The sequence below is a fragment of the Diadema antillarum genome, unplaced genomic scaffold (genome assembly GCF_040938485.1).
Source record: "Diadema antillarum isolate AM-2024a unplaced genomic scaffold, OU_Dant_1.0 seq00001459_RagTag, whole genome shotgun sequence".
Taxonomy (NCBI): Eukaryota; Metazoa; Echinodermata; class Echinoidea; order Diadematoida; family Diadematidae; genus Diadema; species Diadema antillarum.
Genome location: NW_027272204.1, coordinates 1 through 24,987, shown reverse-complemented (window position 1 = coordinate 24,987; position 24,987 = coordinate 1). Strand labels below are relative to the sequence as shown.

General features: G+C 38.4%; 1 pseudogene; it reads left to right on the top strand.

Annotated features, from left to right (window-relative positions):
* Positions 1–24,945, top strand: part of LOC139709677 (L-fucose kinase-like) — a 41,614-nt pseudogene extending 16,669 nt beyond the window's left edge.
* Positions 24,946–24,987: the final 42 nt, after the last annotated feature.

The following is a 24,987-nucleotide window of genomic DNA, read 5'->3' as shown; positions in this document are numbered from 1 at the left end:
TATGAATATGTATGATTACAGCAGCTTTGCAGTACGACACAGCTGCGCGTGTAATCTATATGGAAGGGTACGATCGGCAAATATATTTAGCCGTCCTAAACAGTCTGCGTACAATGACATCGGACTTTTTTTTTTTTTTCATTCAGTATTTATTGGTAAAAAGCAAATGCCATTTACAGCAAAGAATAAAAAAATCAATCGAATTACAGAATCACATAATAAAAACTGCAGCAAAACAAAGTGGATACTTAAAATGTCACATAACAAATATGACAAAAATACCGTGTAGAAAAAATATACAGTGCAAATTAAATGTCAAACCTCCATTTTTGAAAATGAATACCAAGTTTGCCTTTCTTTTTAGAAATTCTATATTCTATTTCTTTATTATTATTTAAGTAAGCCTGGAAAGATTCAAAAGTAGGGGTTTTATTCTGGAATTTACAGACATATATGAAATACTTTACAGATAAAAAAATATATGATATATAAGAGTCTCCATAGAGACCGAACATTTTCTCAAAATTAGAAAATATATAATTTTTCTTTTCCTTGTGATTTATAATATCTATTATCTTTTGCCATAAAGGTAGTATATGGGGACATAAAATAAACAAATGTAAAAAAGTTTCAGGCGATTTATTACAAAAGAAACATAATGATGAATCTTTTCTCTTAATTTTAAATAGAAATTCATTTAATGCTATTGCCCTATAAAACAGTTTTACAAAAAAGGATCGTAATCGAGTATCAATAGTGCTTGTCAAATTTCTCATAAGGATTTTTTCCCATATGGGAGAATTTAGGTTAAATGAGTCATTCCAAAAAGAAAAATGATTAACTGGGATGACCTTTTCCAACATTACATCATATACATACTTGGAAACCTTACGAGTTTGCATAAGTTTACCTACAGTCGTTTCAAAAATAAAATCTTGATTTATTTCTGAATGTGTGAGCCATTCTTGTGGAATATTCTTCATTAAAAAATTATATTTCCTCCTATCAGATTTATCTATATCATAATCAAGCACCAGCTCTTCAAATAATTTACTCCCAGGGTGAACAGGATCCAATAACTCATTAATATAAATCAAACCCTTCTGTAACCAATTATCATATACAAAGTATTGTTTTGATCTGGATCGAATATTCTTATTAAACCATAAAGACTGGCATGCACCTATTTCAGAATAAGCTGATCCAAATTCAATTTTAACCAATTTTTCTCTGAATGAATACCAGGACCTTAAAGAATCGGCTAACTGAACAGATGGCAATTTCTTTAAAATAGATTCTGGAGCATTAGTTTTCCACAAAATATCCGTTACCGGAGAGAAATTCTCTAGAACTGAAAGCTCCATACGTTTCCAGAAACTGTCAAAACTTTCATCATGTAACATTTTAACCCAATTCAATTTCTGAGAAAGAGCAAAAATCGAGGGGTCGATCATTCGTAAACCACCCTGGGAGTAATCATTACATAAATACTGCCTTTTAATCCTATCATTGCCCCCATTCCAAATGAACTTATACAATATAGTATTCAAAGATTTGAAAAACTTACTAGGAATCTTTATACACAAGACTGAAAATTGATAGAGGAGTTGGGGCAATAATAGGGTTTTTACAACACAAATCTTCCCAATCAAAGAGAGATTCCTAGCTCGCCAACAATTAAGTACACTTTTAATTGATTCTAATTTGGGCAAAAAATTCAAATTAAATAACTGATTTACATTCAAAGAAAATGTTATACCAAGGGTTTTAAATTGATTTTGCGTCCATTTAAGGCCTTTTTCAGAGAAAGGAAAGTCAAGGGAGCCTTTTCTAGAACCAATCCATACAGCCTCAGATTTTGAAATATTTAGTTTACAACCAGAACAAACAGCAAAAGTGTCCAACAAATTAAACAAAATATTGAAAGAATTTATAGATCCATCTACAAAGCATGTGGAATCATCGGCTAATAAGGATATCTTTAACTCCTTTCCCTCCACAGGGATACCTTTAATATTATCATTTTGTCTTACAGCTTGAGCCATAGTTTCAATAACTAACAAAAACAAATATGGGGAGATAGGGCAACCCTGAAAGATTCCCCTTTCCATGTCGATGGGTTTTGTTAAAAAACCGTTATTTAAGACATAGCTCTTTCTTCCAAAATAAATTGACCTAATCCAACCAATAAATTTATCTCCAAAATCAAATTTTTTTAGGACTTTCAATAAATAATTATGGTTTACACTGTCAAAAGCTTTTTGAATATCTAACAGAAGAATTGCTCCAGGTATTTCATGAAAATCAGTATACTGAATTGTATCAATTAATAATCGAATATTATTCCCAATATGTCTCCCTTTCATAAACCCAGACTGATCAGTATGAATTAATTGATCTAGTATTTTCTTAAGACGGTTTGCCAATGTTTTGGCAAGAATTTTGTAATCAACGGTTAATAAAGATATCGGTCTAAAATTCTTTAAAAACAAAGGGTCCTTATCTTTTTTTGGAATCAGAGTGATTATACCATTCCGCTGGGAAGAAGACATAAAGCCATTTTCCATGGAAAAATTTAGGGAATTTAAAAGTAAATCAGAGATATCTTGCCAAAAAACTACATAAAATTCTGCGGGGAGCCCATCAAATCCCGGAGATTTATTGTGTTTCATTGATAAAAGCGTATCATATAATTCTTTTTTAGAAAGTGGTTTTTCCAAGAAATATTTATCATTCTCGTTTAAAGTAGGAATATCAATGGATTCCAAAAAATCATCCACAACTTCTTCATTATCCTCAATATGATTTTTATATAAAGTCTGAAAAAAAGTATAAATTTCATTCTCTACTTTAGTTTGATCTGAGATAACAGCACCAATTTCGTTTTTAATTCTATATATACTTTTCTTTTCACCCATCCTTTTTTCAAGATTACAAAAATATTTCGAACTCTTTTCTCCTTCTTCTATCCAACGAACTTTTGAACGAATGATTAAGCCTTGGGTTTCATAATCAAAAATTTTATTTAATTGAGAATTCAAATTTTCCAGTTCTTCAATGTAGTGTTTATTACTTGTATCTCTGCTTAATTTCATCTGAACTTCCTCAATATTCTTAAACAATTTTTCTTTTTTGGAATTTCTTTCCTTCTTTTTCCGAGAACTATACTCTATACAGGTCGCTGTAATTGAGCATTTCAAAGAATCCCATATAATATTAGGATTGCATTCAGAATAACGATGTACAATTTTAAATTCTTCAATTTTCGCTTTTACGGTGTTAATGAAATCTGAATCATTATGTAAATAATTACAATTAAGTTTCCAAAACCCTGGCCCCCTTTTTACTTGCGAGTCCTTAAAATTTAAAACAACTATTGAGTGATCAGACTGAATCCCAGGAAGAATCTTTGAACTAACACAATTATTAACAAAATTTTCTGAGACTAATATAAAATCTAATCTAGAAAGAGCTATAGGATTCTTTTGGTGTCTTGTATACTGTTTTAGGTTCGGGTGAAAGTCTCGCCAAATATCATGTAAATTGAATTCTTCCATTAAAACTGAAATCATATCCCTAGATTTAACATTTGCATGAGTTTGCTTACCACCTTTATAGTCCAAGGGTGTCAAAACAGCATTAAAATCTCCAGCACATATCAGGGGGGTATAAGTGAATTGTTCAATCTTAGCAAATATTTGGAGAAAAAAATCAGGGTCATCATTATTGGGACCATAAACATTCACTAAAGTTAAAGGTACATTATTAATTACCACTGATAAAATCAAATATCTTCCATTAGGATCAGCAAATAAAGAATTAAGAGTAAATGAAATATGATTACGAATTAAAATAGCGACACCCCTACTATTAGATGTATAGCTTGAAAAAAAGGCCCTTTCACCCCATTGCTGTTTCCAATAAGATTCATCACAAGGAGAAGAGTGGGTTTCCTGTAAAAAAATTATATCACTGTCAATTGACCGTAAGTAATGGAACACTTTTCGCCTTTTTATATGATCTTGTATACCCCGGCAATTGAAAGTTGATAATCTAACATCCATAATGTAAATATTTAACACACGATGAATTAGTACACATCTGTATAAAAAGAGATAACAAAAATATGTAATCCATAAAATCAGATTGGGTATTATGAATTTTAGCACTGAAAGCATTCCACAAGAAAAAAAAAGCTGCATAAACAAAAAACTTATTCAAAGTGATTGACACCAACATCATCAAACGAAAACAGATTTAGGACAACTAATGAAGAAAAAAGAGTTGCACTAGGTTACAAGGTAAAGGGCCTCAAATCAAAAAAAACAGCCCAAACCAATAGTGCAAGGCATGTGGCGATTCGAGCAGAACTGTAACTGAAAGATGACTAGAGTGCCTTCAAACAGAAGATGCGAAATACAGTACATGCATAAGTTTTGAAATTTAAACTCTAAAATAACAAACAAAAACAATTTAATGGTCTTATGACCCCTGTCTCCACCATATAAAATTTATACACACTAAAAAAATACAAAAGTATTTTCAACCCCAGATTATATCTTAAATCATAAGATATCACTACTCACCTTATCCTGACACTCTAGGGGTGACTGTATACAACTGTATCTCATCATTTAATAAACACACCGAATTCCTCAAAAGGTCAACCATGTTTGTCATCTTAAACAAGTCAAATAATTCCGGAAAAAATAATGATAGTTACCTTTGTACAATGGAAACAAATCGTGATTTTTTTATCATAATATTGGAATTGTGTCCAAATATGACGTGTGATAAATACCTTTTGTGTTTATCAAAAAAAAAGAAATAACAGTACTCGGTGCTCACTGGTCAAACTAGTGTAAGTGCTACTATTTTTTAATACAAATATGGTACCGGTAATGATCATTTTCTAAAATGATGAAAGCACATATCTTTCCTGGTCACGACTATCTTAATGATAACATAGCAAGGTACATGTATATGAACCAATAAAAAAAAACAATCAACATGGGTGGCGATGTGATAACCGACTTTCCAGAAAATATACCATAGTGTTAAAAATTATGCTGTGGTGATCTTTCCGTCTGGATTTCTAAAGCACAGCTTGTCAGGAAAAATAAAAAAGGGGCGCTTGCCCTCCTCCTTGAGCCGCTTGAATGCACCAGCCTTGGATTTTCGAAGTTGAAGAACATGTTGTGAGAGATCCTCTGCAACGAATGCTTTGTGATCCAGGTACAGCGATCTTGTAGCCTTCAGCTTGTTGATACAAGCCTTGCGTGCCCTCTCCTTTGCAGTAAAGGAACCAAAACCTATGTGGATCCTTCTTGGATGATGTGGAGCATTCTCCTGTCCCTGAGGTCGAAATGACGGTGTTCGATGACATCGCTGGATATCATTGATGTCTTCTTCGGGGACATCTGCGAAGCGCAGGAAATCTTGAATGAGTTTCTTGCAGTCCTCCTTGTTGTTGGACTCCTGAATCCCAAAGACAACAAGATTATTACGTCGTGAACGATTTTCAAGATCGTCCAGTTTCCTCTCCAGCTTTCCATTGTCAGTCTGAAGCGCCTGTACAGTATCTCTCAGGTTAGCGATATCAAAAGAGAGGCTCTTGATCTTCTCATCGTGCTCTGTGACTATAGATGTGAGGTCGCCAAATTTTTTGTCAAGCAGTGACTCAATGCGAACATCCAGTCTATTCTCAAATTCAGTGAAAAACTGTACAAACCATTGTGGAGGTTGTGAGCTCGATAGGCCGGCGGCTGTTACAGCAGCGTAGCACGGCTTGTCCGTAGCAGATAGAAGCTCTCGTCTAGCAGAGGGGTCACGCGCTAGAACGTCCCCGGCGGCTCCGGGAGACTCACGAGGAGGAACCGCAGTGTCCGCATGATCATTGATCAACTTTGGTTTCTTTGCGTACGGTGAATTTTTCTCCATGATTGTGACCACAGTTGCATACGAAATCCACACTGAGTTTCACAAAAGTTACAGAAAAGTAAGAGGAAGAAAATTTACCACTTAAAAGTCACTCTTGGTCATATTCGTCACCGATAAAAGAATTCTGCTCTCACCGTGAAGTACTCACGTCCACATGCGAAGGGCGGCCATTTTTTCCTCTCAATGACATCGGACTTGAGAGCAAACGGCGAGCAAACTAAATGACGTACCTGAGCTGCATAGTATTCTGCAGTTGTGCAAAATACAATTAAATAACAATGTTCGTTGTTTTCATTTGGGGACGCCAGTGGCGAACTGTGTGCCCTTGCAGTCCATATCACACGCACGCTGATGGAATGCTTTGTGTAACCATCGTCAATACATTACATACACGTACAACAGGCGGAGGCAAAGGTACATCACAGAAGTAATACACACAGCGTAGAGTGTGTAGAGTTCTGTGAGGTACATTGTGTGTGTGCGTGCGCGTCCGCCGGAAGATGTCAGAGATTTCGCTGCATCCATCATCTTTAGTATCCCCACTGTCTCTGCAAGCTAAAAGATGAACGGTCGAGAAAGCTGGAGTCCAGCGCAGGTTCAATGAATATTAAAACGCTCGGCTCTTTCGTCACGCACAAAATGCATTATGCATCTATCTAATTAATTTTTCTTTTTCGTCCTCGACGTCGACATGGAGGCGGAGCGGGGACGGAACCCGCGCCATTCGATGCAGGATACTCTCCTGCGGCCGACGGCACCGGTCGCAGCTGCCCGGAGCCGACGGCTCGGGAGGAGATAGAAAAACCAGCAACGTCGGAATAAAACAGGAAATACATAAGGCCGCGACAACAACAACAACTTCAAGTATTATAATAGTAGATATATTTATTTATTTATTTATATATACATATATACATACATATGTATTATATATATATATATATACATAATGTAATATAATATATCAATTTATACAGCGCAAAACCTATAGACATGTATTCTTCTGCGCCGCAAAATTACCAGCTGTGTTTCTCATAGTTTTGAAATGTGACATGGGTGCCCATGCTTGTTATTGTTTTTGTTGTTGTTGCTGTCATTGACATTGTTTTTGTTCTTGTTCTTGTTGTTTTTTTGTTATTGCCATTGTTGTTTCCTGTCTTGTGTCATTAAACGTGAGAGTGTGTGCAGTGCTCATCTAGGAATTATATTGTTAGTGTGGGTGAGGACAAAGTTAAAGTGGATAGAAAGAGTATGGTTTTCTTGTACCGGTGATATCAGTGTGTAGAATAGTTTCTAAAACCACATTGATTTCTTGGTTGCCCTTCATTAATTAGTCTTTAAAATCTCCATTTTCAATTGGATAAGTGATGTTGTGACTTCTTCAAAGCATTGATATCCATCCCACACAACTAATATTTGAGTTTCTGCACCATGTTTTTGCTAATTTTGCAAATAGAGTATTCGGAATAATTTGCCTACTGCTAATAGCACTAGGAGTAAAAGTGAAAAGGCAAGGGAACATTATACATAGAATATGTGCACAACAACTGTATTTTATGGTTTGTTTTGTTTGTGTTTCTGAATCTCTTGTGCCTTGTGTTGTACTCTATACTTGTACCCAGTTGTCCTGGAGAATGGTAGCCATAACTACCAGACCCTGGCTGGTGGGGAGCATCTGAAGCATCTGGTCAGCTGTCCGATGAAGGGAGAGGATGGAGGTCACTTCGCCTGGTCAAATACAACTCACAGCTTCCAAGAGGTAATGTGTTTTTACTGTTTGTCAGAATAGCCATAATGATGTTGTAGTTGTTGCTGTTAAATTCACATTTGATTTTTTGCTGTTCCAATAACGTATGTACTAGATGAAACACTTGATAAGCGTGGTTTCCTCTATTTTTTTTTTTTTTATTTTTTTTTTGGGGGGGGGGGGCATTTTAAAACATTTATGTTTTTCTTTGTCTTCTATCTTTTCTTTCTTATCCTGTTGTTTACTCTTACTGTACATCAAACTGTTAATAACATATTATGGTAGATATGTAGTTGGCTCCATTGATATTTTAATTTTTTTAATTTTTTTTTACAGGAAGGTGCCCAGCTTAAGGGAGACACCATTGTCATCAACTCCATCCTGGGGTCAGGGGTCGCAGTCACTGGGAAGTCATCGGTCATCGTCCACAGTCACCTTGAGGTAAAATTCATTTGTGCTTGTCAATGCTGTAGCGCATGAAAGGTTTATCAAATAACTTGGAAAGGAAGCAAGATATTTGGTCCAACTGAAAATATGTGACGTCCCTGAGTTTGGGTGACTTTGGTTCAAAGTTTGTGTCTGTACAACCAATCTTCATCAAAATAGAAATTGATGAAGAGAAGTAGCCTTGCCCAAGCTGCTGTACAAAATTTGATACACAGGAAGTATCAGGTTCTGCATTCCCCAAATTTAACTTTTTTCTAATGCGAAAGATATCAAGCAGTGTGTAGCATTCACACAAGTTTAAGTGTAACAAGAATTTCACTAGTGGTACCCCTCTGCTCAAGGTTGCGGTGTCAGAACTATTAAAGCTTATTTGAGCTGCAGTTCATTTCAGTTCATTCATTTCATTTCCAATAACAAAAACAAAAAGTTGACATACGTATTGCAGCACAAAGTTGCAAATGAAGATACTGTGAACTGGCAATAAATACCGTTACTCTGACCTTTCTGATTAAGCCAAATCGAAATGGTTGCAAAATGGAGAGGGCTGCTAAAGAACAGAGCTTGTAATTTGCAGTCCCCTCGTAAACCATGACCAATTACAGTAAAAAAGAAAACTATCAAAGGCAGATTGCCTAAAAAAAAAAGAAATACACACACTAATAAACAAAGACGAGGCAGCTCTCTTGGGGGAAAAAAAAAGATTAGAAGGAAAAAGAAGGTGAGACCAAGGAGAACGGGGGAAAAGGGGCAGATTATTTTCTTGTGCAGCCCCTAGGTTGTGGAATAGATTACCATTAGACATTCGGAAATGTGAGACTTTAAATAGTTTTAAATCAAAAGTGAAAACTTTTTTGTTTTAGCATGGGCTTATTTCTTCTTGTACTTCCCATGCAGTATTGTGCAACATAGGAATTTAAGAGCTCTTGAAGCGCAGTAGAATATATAGACATAGTTTCTGCGCTTAATAAATGATTTATTATTATTATTATTATTATTATAAATGAAGAAGGGTTGAAAAGTCAATGATAATGCCTGCAAGGCACAAGATGCAAGGGCTCACTGAGGTATAAAGAGAAGATTTGTGTTTTGAGATGATAAATGATTTTCATTTAGAAGAAAGAAGGGACATGAAATTAGGGTATACATAAATATGACTCATTGTGGTACATGAGAATTTATTTTGAATATTCTTTAATTTAAAGTAAAAGTATTAAAACTTGCAGCTTCCTTTATACTATTATCAAGAGAATTCCATAATTAAAGAGCAGAAAAAGAGGTTATAGATTTGGAGAAGCTGTGTTTTTTGGAAAATAAGAGAAATGCATAATACAATCTTAGAATGAGATCTTTTGTGACATTTTCCCTCTACAGTGCAAGATGAACATCTCTAAAGATTCCTGTCTTCTGAACATTGATAGGGACGCTTCCAAGGTGAGATTCTAGTATGCAAATATTCAATGTTTATGAGTTTGATGATTCCGAATATTACATGAGCATGCAAGTTTAACTATTCTATTCAACATTGCGAAGCAAAGTTGAATAGAATGGTTAAACTTGCACCAAATTTAATATTTGAACCGTCGCTTGAATGATAAAACATTGAATATTTGTTTTATACAACACATGATATAGGCCTGGTGGTTTAGACCAAAATAGATCTAACGGTAAGCCTATCTAGGAGGAGGACTAACAGTTAGGCCTAGATCTAGATCTGACTCTAGATCTTGAAAAAGAAAAGATCTAGACACATGTTAACATTAAGTTTGCTTACCTCGTATGCACGTATGCATCAATGCTTTACGATACACAAGTTCATTGCATCCTATGATCTATTGCATGGCTGGCTCGCTTGATTTACCGTTCAGTAGATGTCTATTGCACTGCCATTAACCCTAAAAAGACTGGGCTATTTTGGTAGCTCGAAAGACTGGGGGGGGGCCTAAAGGGCCCCCCCTTAAGATCTCGGCCGCAGATCGCGCGATCGCCGCGGAAATTTGCACAATGGTAGTGTGCGATGTAATCTACAAGAATGTATATTTAAATTTTCCAAAATAGTCTTCTTTTATTTTATTTTGATTAATCATGCTAATTTATGCAAGAAATCAGACTCTTTGATCTAAATCAGTAAATAAAGTTCCAAAAGTGCTCATTTTTGGTCTAATTATTCTTTGTGGCATTCTTGGCAAATGCACTCGAAAAAAAATTTGGTATCAAAATTAATTTCTTATTTATTTTATTGTTTTATGAATTTCTTATGTATTTCTTTGTTTATTCGACCTTTTGTTTTTGTTGTTTTTTTAACAAAATTTGTGGCAGACACTTTTTGAAGCATAATACTCCTAAAACAAATTAATTTTAGCCATTGAGAGTAAAAATAAGCATATTTATATGAACCATGTGAAAAAACTCAATTTGCATTGACTTTGTACACAAAATCACATTTTTTAGCCATTTTCGGCCTCACGTGCATGTACAAAAAGTTATGTAACTTCAGAACCGTACCCCCGGGCGTCACAAATTTGGTGTCAAAATGTGTGCGAAACTCGAAAGAAAAAAGTCATAGAGCATCGCGGCGAGAGCATTGCGTGTTGCAGAGTAATCGCGCGAAATGTCGAGGGGGGGCCTTTTAGGCCCCCCCCAGTCTTTTTAGGGTTAAGAGTGAGCATGGGATGAATGTATTGGAAATCCTGACACTAACTATATAAATCAGTCTTGGTGAATCTGTCCAATGATTGTGTCAATTCAGTCATTGCATTGTCTACAACTCTTCCAAGATTTTGTTTTAACCCTTCATGATATGGACTTTCATTTGTATGGTGTGTTGCATACTTGTGAACTTCAGTATGTTAATTGAGGATTTCTCCAGTATGCCCTGCCTTTGAGGCATATTATGGCATTTTGAAATGTCACAAGATGTACTAAGGTACGCAAATTTTGAGACATATTACGTGTATGAGGTGCAGCATTGCACATACAAGTGTAGCTGGTTATGTGCTTATCAGTTGATGCTGGACCCCCCCCCCCCCCCCCACAAAAAAAAAACACAAACAAACAAACAAACAAACAAACCAAAAAACAACAAAAAAACAACAACAAATGCTCTGATAGGAAAAAGAAAGAATCAGAATGGAAAGTATGTTTTGCTCTCAATGTACTTTGAAACCAGTTAACGTAATGTAGCAGTTGATGACTCATGGTGTTGAGAGTATAGAGATTGTTCTAACCTCAGGGTTTGAAGTGCTCTTTCTGAGTGTCTGTAAAGTCTCTTGTCAGTAACCATTCAAACCCTCCAAAATGGACCTGTCTGTCCCTTCCCACCCGTTATCATTTTAGTATATGTTAACCCTTTGTGTACTGTGACTGCCCATTGGCACAGAAAATCCCATGGTGATGCACACACTGTCCAAAGACCCTGGCAACAGAAAGGGTTAAATTTTTCAAACTGTGTGCAGAGACCCCCAGCTTCCCATTTTAAAGGGGCATTCCAGACTATTTTCATGATTTTACATCCTGTAGTACATAAATCAACAGCTGCGTGTATCAGATTTGTGGCATTTATTATGGTCCTTGAGCAGAGAAATCAGTACTCTTAAAAAAACAAAAACAAATTACACTGAACAAAGATGATGACATAGGAGCCTCACATATTTCAGAAATGTAGCAGTATAATTCCATTACCATACTGCTTGATTGACAAGTTCACCTGTGTAGAATGTATGCATACCTTCTTCTTTTGTTCTGCCTCCTTGAGCCCCTACTCATGCATTTTTGTTGTGAGGCTGCCATGTCATCATCCTTGTTCATTGCAATTTGTTACAAAGTTTGAAAACGTTCTTATTCCTCATCCCAGTTACTAAAATTCTGAAGCTCTGCAACCAGTATAACTAATTTACAGTTGTTCATATATGTAAAAGTCTGAAAATCATCTGGAGGTCTCCTTTAATACTACATACCACCTCCTCCCTGTGACACCCCACATCCCAGGAGCTGGAGAATGTGAGCCTACCAGAGTGTGTCTTCCTGCAAGGCTTCAACCTCTACCTGGGTCACTACCCGAGGGTCAAGACCAAGATATACACCGTCCTTGGCAAGTTTGACGCCATCATGGTGAGTGCAATCAAGAGTCACTCCATTACATATTCAGGTATCTGCAAGGGTTGTAGACTTGCAGTGATTGCAGGGTTGCCACAAAGACAACTTGAATCCTAAAGGTTGTTCCACTGGTCTATGCCTCAGTAACAGCTGATTGTTACAAAACACAATGATTGCAAACCTTGCGGTGCAATGGGTCCCTAGATAAGTCAGTGAGAATGTAGAGAAGCATATGGTGTACAAGATCATGGTAGCATATGTGTAGGCTTTGATTCTCGAGACTAGAGCTTTGGCGTCATTTTTGGCACTGCTCTCAATCAAATTACTTCAAAAGCTTCAATATGAAGTAAATAAGAACATTCAAGTACAGACATTACTCCCGCATAGATAAATAAAAAGATAGATATGAAAAAGATGGAAAGATTTTATACAAATAATGCACATGAGAGAGTGTGTATGTACATGCAAACATACATACATACATACATACAAAGGTAACAAGAGATAGCGTGACTACTGTGCCCTACATGTTGCTGTTTGTCACATATCTTATGTAATCCCGCAGCCCTAGTACTGTGTTGGGATATCGTGCCCTAACATGGGATGTCTTCACTTTTTGTGTGGCCTCTTTGCACAATCCCATGGAAGTATACAGTGGAAAAGTTTACTAAAAGATCCAGATGTCAAGCTATTAAAAAAATAAGTACAATCGTACAATTTCAAACAGTTGAATACTCTAATGACTTGTTCAGATGAAAAGTAAGTGTCAATGTAAAACAATAGAGATTACCTAATCCCCTAATCCCTATCGTGTCACTATTGCCTTGCTGTTGGACTGAGGCTCATTGCTACACCTCAGTGAGGTGCAGTTGGGTCAAAGTTTGGAAGGATTGAGTGGATATATGCTGACAAAAAAGTTTGGCAAGTCATAAACTGTAGCTAAGAGACAAGGCACATAAAGGGCTATTTTTTTTTTAATACAATATTTGGATATTGTTGCACTATGGAATATGAGATATTTGTCTTGCATTGCAGATGTGCTATGAATTGTCTGTAAGAAAACATTATCATTCACGGCAATCTGGATTCAGCTTGTCAAATGAATGAATTGCTCATAGAAAAGTGATTCTTATGATTGTGCTGAATAAGGCAGGACAAACTTTAAGGAAGACAAGGGCCCAAATTCACAAAGGTGGTTTATAAATCAAATGTATGATTTAAATTTAGTCCATGGACTTACAAAAGCATGATGTGGGCATGCTTTGCACGTGTGTGTATCAGTGCAAGTTACTTATTGGAAGTCTGTTTTAATAGTGTACAAACAGAAGTTTGCACAACCCATGGACTGTTAACCCATTGAGGACGAGTCCCCAGTATACTCGGGCAAGCATCTATGAGAAATGCGTGTTGTAGCAAAATCAAACCGTCCTCAACGGGTTAAAATCTAAGCCACCTTTGAGTATCGCGGCAAGAGAGTGGGTGTGATGAATTCATTGCAAAGACTACTCATACATGCCCTGTATGTGTGTCCTTGCCTGACCAGACTCCATACATTAAGGGCACCAGCTCCTTCTGTAACTCTCCGTGGATGGTGTTCCTGACCAGGACCGGAGTGGACAAGGAAGACCTGTGGCCCACTCATTTGGTACGTACATGTATTCAAGATATCATCGTCATTCTACTCTCTCCTAATGGCTCTCAGTGTGCCACGTAGTTAAAGGACAAGTCCACCTTCATATGCATGTGGATTGAGTGAATGCAGCAATATTTGACCCCATTTACAGTGCGGGGCTGGGCCGAGCCCAGCCTCAATTGCGAGACCAGGCCCCGCAATTTTGTCCGTTTACACTGCCGGGCTCGGCCGCGCTTTTGATTCAAACCTATCAATATTTTGTCATAGTGGCACTCTGCTTGTAAACAAACGCAATTTGGCATTGTCTGGTTTTCAGACCCTTTGCCAAATGAATTCCGTGGCGACAAAGTCGCTGTTTGGGCAAAGGCATTTGCCGAAGGAAAAAATCCTTTGCAGGACAAAACTACCTTAAACTATACTAGTTTTCGACGTTGAGGGGGTTAATATCCTGAACAGCGAAGTAGTACAGGCAGAGGGTTTGGAAGCCAGACTAAAATTGGCTGCGCATTTGGCCCAGTTTGCGTTTACACTGAGAAAAGGCCGGGCTCGGCCGCGGCCGAGCCGTGGCGGAGACCACCTCCAGAGCGAGGCCAAATGCGAGGCCAATTTTGGCCTCGCATTTGGCCTTTTGCGCGTTTACACTGAAATGAAGGTAGACTCGAGCCGCAGCCAAGCCTCGCACTGTAAACGGGGTCTTAGTAGAACACATCAGTGAAAGTTTGGGGAAATTGGACAGTTCGTTCAAAAATTATGAATTTTTAAAGTATCTGCACTCAGTCATCACTGGATGAGAAGACTACTACAGTGTATGATGTCACATGCATACAACGATGTAAGGAAAATATAAAGAGAATTTCACAAAATTTTACTTTTTGAAAAAAAGTGCACATTTCCTCCACTCGTCACTGACATATGTTAAGGGTACTATTATACCCCCTGGCCGTCTGAGAGAGGGAAGTCAAGTGTTCTTTTATTATGCGAGAAAAGTGAAAATATCTTGAATTTTCATTATATCTTCTTTAAAATGTTGTACACATGTTACATCAAAAGCTGCAGTAGTCTTCTCAATCAGCAGTGACTAAAGAAAGCAGAAACTTCAAATTTTCATAACTATTAAACGGATTGTCAGATTTTCCTCAAACTTTCACTGATGTGTTCTGCTAATATTGCTGCATTCACTCAATCCACATGTCTATGAAGGTGAACTTGTCCTTTAATACTGCCAAAGGGAACAGTGCCTTCAGAGATAGGATGGTAGAGTGGTAGAAAGAGTGTGATGAAGCAGCATTGTATCAGTGCTGACCAGCTTGAACACTCATGTACTACATTCAAAAGTGTTCTACACCTTTGATCTCAAAATACTCCGTAACTACTCATTATCCTAGCAATTTGCATCAGCCAGACAAGTTTCTTCATTATACCCCTGCGATACATTGCCAGCAAATTCCAAATGGTGGAAGATTAATTTTGAGCCCTCTAAGAACTATGGTTATCTATAAAAAACTGTGCAATACAAAACTATAATACACAAATCAAGTGCATTGCACCTTCTCATACTAGAAATTGATATGAGAACTGAGTATAGTTAGGTTAAGACTCATATTAAGTGCAGTAAAGGTGGAAATGTAATAACTTCCTAGCATTTCCTGAAAAAAGGTCAGAGTACCGCAGCACAAGGCTCCTTATCACTAGAAATGGAAAGTGCTTTGGTTGCCTTTAATTGTTATCATTTCAAGCACTGTAACCCATGTGTTTTCAACACAGACTGATTTCAACTGGTGACATCTTCTACCTTCTCATCATTCATGACATGCTTTTGATATGTGACTTTCTCCTTGCGTATTATTGCATTTTAGTCGGACTATGATCGCACGCTGTACAACGCCAAACTGTTCCCCGTGATGGCGTGCCAGATTTCTATCGGCATAAAGGAGGCCCTCTGGCTGCTGCACGGGGAGAAAGATGAGGAGATGCTTCAACGATGGCGGTCGTCCTGGCGACTGTCATTGGAGGAGATCATGATGAATATTGACCCTTCCACAGAGTTTCAGTGGAGAAGGTGAAGACTTTTAGAGATCATTCTTCTTTTTTGGGCTTTTTGTCCATTCCCCTTTTTTGGCTTCTTCTCCATTCCCCTTTGTCATTCATTCATTGTTGTTCTTCATGAATTGAGGGTGTCATCATTAATTGCTAAAAATGTTTCCTAAAGCAAATGATGTACTACATCTCAATGTACAATAAATCTTTCTGATAAGATTCCGACGTACAGTAATGTGACTATACAATAATACGGTTTAAATAATTCCAGTATTACTTTCTAATGCTGCGAAAACCCGGATTTTACTTTCTATTGAAACATTTGTTAATTTGAATTCCAAGGAGGCCTGTTTGTGAATGGTGTATGAACATTTCATACCCAGCATATAAAAAAAGTGTGATGTTAAACACAAGTAGTATTTATCAATTGATAAACAGTTAATATGGAATGTGACCTTTGCTAATGATCCTTTTATGACTCTACTTTCAGTGAAAAATAGTCTGTGCAATATCTTCTGGTTTGACTGTGATTGAAAGGGAGCCAGGACCTAATTTCTTTATTTGTTTGCTTGGCCCCAATAGGGAGATGTTCATCCAAGTTGGTCTCAAACATGTGGAGGATGTGCTACTCAACAGCAGGAACCAGGGCATCCTCCCCATGCTCAAGTGTGCCGTTGCCGAGGGCTATGCCCAACTGATGCTGGACCGGCTGGATGCGAGTGAGCATTGCGCAGAGGAGTTGATGGAATGATGGTTGTGTGTGGGTCCGGTTGACACATGTGGCTGAGTGAATGAGAATGACTGATGCTATGTATCAGGTTGTACTGCATGTGAAGTGATGGAGTTGCAGTTGTTGGGGAGATTTCTGTGTGCTAAATCTGCTTGATGAACATGTGAGGTTTAGCTTGTGCCATAAATTGTATTATGTATGATATGTTCCATGAAATGACTCTGATAGCAAAATGGTGATCATAGAATGATGTAATGATTATATTGAAAATGATGAGGGTGATGATGATTAGGGTGGTGATGTTATTTATGATGAATTATGATGAAGGAGTGCCTTTTAGAGTGACTTTAGTGATTTTGATGTTGCATTTGAGGATACATAGTGATTGAAGCTCTGCTAAACATGTGAAATTTTTCTTCCATGTAACATGCAGACGACTGGCCCTTCAAATGAACAGAGATATACACATGATAAAGTGTATTGAAAATTATGTGTGTGATGTTTCAAATCCCTTTGGTGGTACAGATGATAATATTTATGGTGATTCAAGCCCTGCCAAACGTGAAATATTTCTTCCGTATATAGCATGCAGACAGCTAACCTACAAATGAACAAAGCTTTACCATACATGTATGTATTTAATAATGTATGAACAAAACTTGTGTGTATGAGGTTTCAAATCAGATTACCAGTAGTGGAAAATTTTAAAAACTTCACACAGTTGACCTGTTATCTCTTTTCCTTCTGCCTCTGCTTGCCTGTAAAAAAAATGCCCAGTTGCCTGTAAGTGTAACTCTGCTGGCATCGCAGCCCGCTGCCTCGTGTGCATCGCAGACGTCCTGGGAGCCATGGCCGGAGGGAAGGGGGGACTCAGGAGCGGACCAGGGGGCAACAAGACCTGGAATGATGCCTTTCAGCTGCTGGAGGTGAAAAAAAAACCTTCTGGTGCCACTTCCAGGTTTCTTTAGCTGACAAGCAAAAAAAAAGAAAAAAAAAAGTCTTCAGCTCATCTTTTCTCATTCCACTTCCAAATTTCTTCAGCTGACAAGAAAAAAAAAAGGGTCTTCAGCCCCCAAAATAAACTTACCGCGCTCACACTTCAAGGTCTCTATCTATTTCTTTCTAGTGCCACTTACGCACTTCTGGGGGAAAAAAGGTGGGGTGGGGCCCAAAGTGGTGACACCTTATGTATTCATTTGTATGGTGCGAAAAAGTGCCCCCCCCCCCTTCCACCAGATATGAGTAGATCTGCTGTATCACAAAACATCGTACCAAATAAAGGTTGAAATATAAGGAGATATCAGTATTTTCCGCAATAAACCATGACTGCAGACGGTTTAGTCATGTAACATTTTTTATATAACTATTGTTCACGTTTTGTGTGTTTAGAAATGCTTAACATCGACTATATGGATTAAAATTTTTACAGTGGTTGTTTCTACCCCTAACTGATATTTTAGAACTACTTTGAAGCACTAATGCTGGATTTTAGTTTCATCTGCAAATGGTAAATTATGCCTCTAACCCGTTGAGGACGGTTTGATTTTGCTACAACACGCATTTCCCATAGACGCATGCCCGAGTATACTTGGCACTCGTCCTCACATATTGATTTTTTTTTTGTTCTGGTGAAAATACTGTATACGCCATATATTTTGTGAGTCTAAATTTTCTCGAATCAGGACTTTCCGACAATTTCGCGAGTGGTTAAATTTGCGATCATGTGGAGTCCTGTACTGAACGGAGAAATGTATATGTGTGCGTCACATTCATATCAGCACTAGAGTCAATATTTTTATGTGTTTTTTATTTCGCGAATAGCAGCTGACTCGCGAAATTCGAAAAAAATAAAAACCTCGCAAAATATTCGGCGTATACGGTACTTGGTAAGTGAGGAGAAAGTGCTTGGGGCCTATCAATGCCTCATGGAGCAGAGAGCTAACCCATGGTGATGGTTGTCTGTCCTATCAGGCAGAGAAAATGCAGGCTGGCATACGCTCCCTAGCCAACCACCGCTCACAGTGGCTGGACCAGCCAGACCGCCTAACCAGGGCCGCTCGTCACTACGAGGGCGCCGCTCAGATTCTCATTCGGCACGCCGTTATGCTGGCACGCAGGGTAAGAAACCTCTTCTTCATTTTGTTGATTGCTGCTTGATAGTCAGTGATCGCAAAAGTGATTCTGTAGTTGAATGTGTGTCTGGTGTAATGTTTCCTGTACGTTGAATCTATCTCATACATTTTGTTTTTGAGCTGACAAAATCGGGTGAATCATAATAATTTTTCCCTTTGTCGTATGACTGTGATGTGAGATAGCAGCATGCTGTGCTCTAAAGTTTGTACTCTTTTCATGAATCATCAGATATGATTGGTCCCGTGTTACGCTGAAAAGTTCTTACAAAAGTTTGTCTGGTAGTGTTCAAATGATTCATATCTAAACATGAGTGCTTTAATGAATGTCATCTGACAAAACCACTGGTCTGGTTTATGAAGTGCCTAGGTTCAATTTCAGTTTGATTAAACTCTTGGGCCCAAATTCCCGAAGGTGATGCAAATGAAACCATGGTTTAAACCATGGACAAAAACCATGGAGCGCCAAGTGTTGCATGGAATTTGTTGTTACAAAATCAGTCATTTCTTCGATGAAATGATTATTTTGTAACGAAATGACAACATTTTGTCCATGAAATGGTAATTTTGTTGTAAACGAAATGGTCATTTTGTCGACGAAATGACCAATTTAGTAACAAATTGTTCCTGCGACACTTGGCGCTCCATGGTTTTTGTCCATGGTTTCATTTGGGCCATGGAGTATGTGTCGTAATATCAATATTTTGGCACAGCAATCTTTTCCCCCAAATGTGGCAAAATGACCTTGACCATTCTGTGGCTTTCATCTCCTACCTGCAGTTCATCACCACCACGCCATGCGATCTGACCGCCATGGAGAAGTGGGTCACCGTCCTCTGTCCCACCCGCATTGACCTCTCCGGCGGCTGGACGGACACGCCGCCCATCACGTACGAGTACGGAGGGGCGGTCATCGACGCCGCCATTCTGCTGGATGGCCAGATGAAGACGGGGGCTAAGGCGAGACGGATTCCAGAGTGAGCTTGTATTCGCTTCTCTGGGAAGAATGCTTGCAGAGACGTCAAAATATCACACATTTTTTAGTGCTTTTGTGTCGTGTGCTCCCTCGTGCTCTGAGCTAAAATGATTACGTTTTGTTTTTCTTTCAAGTGCACGTTTCTTTGATAATTAGCATATATTAGGAGATTGGAGTCTCAATGGCTGTTTCTTTTTGTGGGGTTTGGATGCCTGATTTTTACTTTTCTGACTGTATTGTTTAGCCATTTAATCTTTATTGCGTTTACAAAGGAAGTCACCCCAGGTGACTAGCAATAGTCAGCAAACGGTATCAAGCAGGTACATTATGCCATTCAAGAAGGAGATCATATAATTGAGAAAACGTAGTGTTTATAGTATCTCCTTACTTTGGACACATGCAAAATGAAGATTACATTATGTTATTGGTTTTGCATTACGATTTAGATATGATTGAAAAATTATGTGAATAATGTGACTAGAAGTGAAATTCACTTTTTCATCAAGAGCAACTGTTTCAATGTAAATGCATTCCTAGCACTGTGTCCCAGTGCCTTTATATTCACATCGATTGTTACTTTCTCATGGGGACAAACAGGATATGTGATATGTCTGTTCCTTTTTTACCATTCAGACCAAAGCTGGTCCTGGTCTTTGGTAAGGATGCTGCAGGAAGACAGGAAGTTGTATGTGAGGGACTAAAGGATCTCTCCAACTACACCAACCCACAGGCACCAGGTAAATATGCCATCCATGGCCGGATTTTTGTGATTATTAGTAAATGCTGGTTATCCATTCCAAATGGTTGACAAGTGGAATTCTAACCAGGGAATCTTTCAGATTTTGTGCAGTGCAAACATCTCATGACACAATATGTTTACTCAAAATTATTACTGTAACTTGGGTCTGCATGTAAAACTAGAGATCTGGTACTTGGTTATGCTAGGGTAATAGAAAATGTGATTTTTTAGCAGTGGCATGCCAATTGCCATAGCAACATTTCTAGTTCCCAATCAATTTGAATTTCAGCTGTAAATTTGAATTTACGTGTATTAGAATTGTTATAACAGGTGTGAGGAGTTTTGTAAAAAAATTGCTGTATGTTTCTCAGTTTTGTTTTGTGTGCAGTGAATGGAAAGTGACTTTAGGCAGAGAAAGAAGTATCGAAAGAGTTATAGGCCAAATGGACAAATTTTTTCAACCAGGAATTATGTACTTCTATACAGTTTTACTAACAAGCAGGTTTGTTTCCTTCTATGCTCTGTTGCATATATTATGATGTGAGAGAGAATTATCTCTACCCTGTTCAAATTAATAGACTCATCCCCAAATGAGTGACAAATCACTCTTATGTAATTTTTTTTTTTTTTAATGACATGGATGGAAACATGAAAAATTTGTTTGATTGTAGACAACTTTGAAGTTATATAGCGACCACTGACATTGATTCATAGTCAGATCCCAAAATCTCCAAATACTTTGAGTTTACTTAATGATAATGGAAGTGAATAACACTTAAATAGTGCTTCATACCGATGTTTGTAAGCGCATTAATCCAGAAAAAAAAAAAATTGAAGTAAGATGCAGCATTATGTACGTATGATAATGATATAACAACAACAACAGCAAAAGCAGAAATTAGGACTGAGTAAATAGATCATGATTTGAACTTATCAACACTTTCAGCATTACGAATATAGAGAGGGAGTTTGCTCCAAAGAGATTGGGAAATAACAGATAAGGCCCTATCACCATAACGGGTACAGGTGCTTGGACCATGTGATAATTGGAGAGTGGACGAAGAATGGAGTGAAAGGGTTGAAGTGGAAGAGCGGAAGGAAATCAAATCTTTAAGATAAGATGGGGCAAGATTATTACATTTAGTATGTATGGCACATCTCTTGCATCAAATTCAATCTCAGGTGCACTTCTGAAGGCAGCCTTCTGCTGTGCCGAGGTGGTGACCTACCCAAGCAACAAGAGTCTCAAAGACCAGCTGCAGGAGCGTTACGGTGGGGGCTTTGAGCTCCATGCCTGGTCTGATCTGCCACATGGATCTGGTGAGTGAAACCGTGTCTTTAACCCGTTGAGGACGGACTGATTTTGCCACAACACGCATTTCCCGTAGACCCCTGCCTGAGTATATTTGGGACTCGTCCTCAACGAGTTAATTCCCAAGTCATGTAGCAGTAATAGTAGTTGTAGTGGTAGTAGTGGTAGTGGTACAGCTCTTGCCTGATAATCGCGAATGGCTTTAGCGAGAATCCTGTTTAAGTGCAACAGGATTCGAGGTAACAAATGTTTCATGTTATTTCCATAGATAAATCAGAACCTTAAACTGCTGTATTGAGACAAATTTTGGATGAAATACTTCCAATGTCCATTTTTAATATGTCTAAAACTGATGAGTAAATCCTTGACTTTGGGATTGACTGGGATTTTATTTACTTACTAGAAGGGCATATTTTTTAACTAATCCCAGATGTTTGATATTTGATATTTTTTATTTCTGCAATTTCATGACAAACGTAACATACAAATACATTTTTCTTTTGTGCATAGAGTCTGCCAATTGCACAGTCTATAATTTTTTGGCTATGCATAGGCATCGTGACTTGATATGTGCTGTGAATGCTGAAAAGGGTTAGTTTTGCAATGGATCAAATGAACAAAGACTACTAGTTAATTATTGGACATGGACTGGCTGGTTGATTGTTACGCTGCTGCGAAGGGAGACGATGAGCATTTACGATGTTGACGTGGCTTCAGCGTGCGTGATGTCGAGGAAGTGCACAAACACCTCCTGCGCTGTATGGTAGATGTTCTCGTTGCGTGCCTCATCAACACCAAAAATCATCAGATTTTGTTTTCTCTGATGCAGCTCCAGCAAGAGAATTTTCTCTTCCAAGTCTCGGTTTTTCACCAAAATTGATTCTTTGATTTCAGGTATCATTTCCTTTTCAATGACTTTTATTTTGTCGTCATTTAGACTCACACATATTTCAAGGTCCTTAATTGCTCAAGTAGTTTCCTTTGATTCGCGTTCCAGTATGCTGATGTCCAGCAAGACAGTATCCAGTTTGTCGATGATTTGCTTACTGAAGTCAGCAAATAAGGCTTTCATGTCCACTATGACCTTTTTGTAGGTGAGCATTTCGAGGCTCTGTAGTAGTAGAGTATGAATCAGACTCGCTGTTAGGAATGGGCACGTCGGTCACGTGGTCATTTTTCCCGCTGTCCCAGGTTTGCTGCATTGTCGGAGCGTGAGTTCGGTGCTACAGGCTCCGTGGTTGGGTTTCCTTGGGTGCTGCGTGTGGTGGGTAGCGGCGTATCGGGTTAGGCCGCAAGATGGTGGACCCTGGGAGGAGCTGCACGGTCAGAGTTACCGCCGGGGCTCCCTCTATGGTGTGGTGTGGTTACAGGTTGCATTGAAGAACTGAAAGTCACGTAGTTGACGCTCTTCTTGTGGTTCTCGTTTGAGAGGACATTTTCTCAGTCTGTTTTATCTGGGTGTTGTTGAGCAAATTTATTGGATCTTAGTCGAAGATTGTACAAACGCTAGTGTCTTCAGGTTCTCTCATGCTGCAGCAATGCTAGGGGATTTTAGTCTTTTAAGTAGAGGTGTGTGATGAGTTAGCTTAGGGCCCTTACTGGAAACACGTCTGTTCTTTACACTAGCATGGTTTGGAAACTGATGCATTTGGGTTCTGATGATGCATTCACCCAAACTGTGTAGATTGTGTTATTTTTTATCACCGTTTTGTGTCTGCATTTTGTAACGTGTGTTACCTGTTGCTGTGGATATCATTAGATTTAATAAGTTTGCATGCTTTAGTGTAATACCCACACTCTGGGCTTCATGTTTGGTGGTTTACAAGAGACAAAACCAGTCGCCGATTAATGAAAACTAAAACACAAGTATAAATGTTGATTGAATGAAAGCAGCAAATTTAGTAGAGCACATCAGCAAAGTTTGAGGGAAATCAGAGAATCAATCAAATATGAATTTTTAAAGTTTTGTTGTCGTCTTTGTTTGATAAGAAGACTACCACAGTTTATGACATCATGTATGGACAACAATTTAAAGAAAATATAAAGAAAACAATGTATTTTCACTTTTTTAGCAAAATGAAAGAGCATTTGACTTACCTCTTTCAGAAGCAGCGAGAATAATATTACCCTTTCAGTATCAGTAGCATGTCGATTGAAAGTGTACTTCTCATTAGATATGACATTTCAGGAAATTTCCTTATATTTTCTTTGTATTGTTCCCCCCCCCCCCCCCCCCCCCCCCCCCCCCCCCCACCCTCTATCTCTGTTTTTAAGGTCTGGGTACAAGCAGCATCCTGCAGGAGGTGTCATAGCTGCCCTGTGGAAAGTGTCAGGGAAGACCTACGATCAGTCATCCCTCATCTATGCTGTAAGCCAGTTCAACAGATTTTTGTCCAGTTCAGTTTGTGTGGCCAGCCAGTACACCTGTTCTATCTGATGATTGATGGCAATGAGTGAAGAGTTTGATCTCAAAATGACTTACCTGCCATTTTTAAAAATTTTCAAATGAGTCCATCATTAGATAGAGCAAAATAAAGCCTTTCCAAAGTGATACCTTTACATAACAAGGAATATTCTCGAAGTTATGATTTATCATTTAATCCATTGAGGACGAGTCCCAAGTATACTCAGGCAGGTGTCTACGGGAAATGTGTGTTGTAGCAAAATCAGATCGTCCTCAATGGGTTAACATATCCCATATTTTCTCAGCATTTCTGATTGCAAATATCTCAAATTAACACAAGTAGAGTTAACTTGTTTTGCAGTCAAACTTTTCGAGCTTTATACATTTATATGATCTTGATAAATACATAATGTACCACCATTTGAAGCAAATAATCTATTTGTGTTTGTGTGTTTATGTTTGCTTGTGTGTGTGTGTGTGTGCTGGTATATACAGTCAAGTCTTCATAGCTTCCTTGTATCTGATTTGATCGATTATTTCTCCATCCTCCCCCTCCTCCTTCTCCTCCTCCTCTCCTCCTCCTCCTCCTCCTCCTCCCCCCCCCCCCCCCCAACCCCTTGTTCTCCACCTGTAGGTGCTCCACCTGGAGCAGATGCTGACAACAGGAGGAGGCTGGCAGGATCAAATGGGAGGTACGAGTCTTTCTCTGTCGAGGTCCAACTCATCCCTCACTCCCCTTGGACACTTCCTGGGTGCCCTGTGAGTGAGGTGTGGGTATTATCGGCAAACAGGCATTTGGGG